This window comes from Propithecus coquereli, unplaced genomic scaffold (genome assembly GCF_000956105.1).
Source record: "Propithecus coquereli isolate 6110/MARCELLA unplaced genomic scaffold, Pcoq_1.0 Scaffold529, whole genome shotgun sequence".
NCBI lineage: Eukaryota > Metazoa > Chordata > Mammalia > Primates > Indriidae > Propithecus > Propithecus coquereli.
In genome coordinates this window covers 864,401-864,997 of record NW_012151163.1, presented here as the reverse complement: position 1 = coordinate 864,997, position 597 = coordinate 864,401, and the positions used below count along the sequence as shown (strand labels likewise).

At 55.6% G+C, this 597-nt stretch overlaps 1 protein-coding gene across 1 annotated transcript in view; it reads left to right on the top strand.

Annotated features, from left to right (window-relative positions):
• TSSC1 (tumor suppressing subtransferable candidate 1) overlaps positions 1 to 597 on the top strand; it is a 140,485-nt gene that overhangs the window by 29,682 nt on the left and 110,206 nt on the right. The gene's annotated exons all lie outside the window — the stretch shown is intronic.

Genomic DNA, 597 nt, shown 5'->3' with positions numbered 1-597 from the left:
TTTCTATCTTTTTTTTTTTAAATAGTCACTTATTTACTGAAGGGTCTTTCCCCCGTGCTCTTTATCTCTCGTTTTTAGTTTTAGTGGCAGGACTCCGTTCACGGGGAAGCGTCTCCCAGCCCAGCTTCACTCCTCTTCTTCCTGTCATCAGGAGTGAACCCGACCTGCTCAGGATGAGCCAGTTTATTCTTCTGTGTGTCTTTGCCTCCAGGGACAGAAAACCCCGCCCCCTGGACTGTGACCTCCGGTGGTTCCCCCCAAGTCTTCCCAGCAGCATATTTGAGATGGTGACATCATAGGTGCCTGCTATTGTGCGGCTGTTCTGTTTGACAACTAGCGCTAAACACTGCCTGACGCCACACAAGTGGGGCCCTCCCCCCACCCGCTCCGTGTTTGGTTTTGAGTATTTTCCCGCTGGTAACCGGGTGCTGTCCCAGGAGGCCGCCTGTGCCCTGTGTGTTGTCCCCGTCGCTGCCCCGGCGCCCCCGCATTGCTGGCACCCCTGCCTCTGCTCGTCTAGGCCAGTCCTTGCCCCACCCCTCTCAAGGGAGGTTGCAGCCTTCCTTTCTTGGAGAGAACCGGAAGCTTCCACCTATG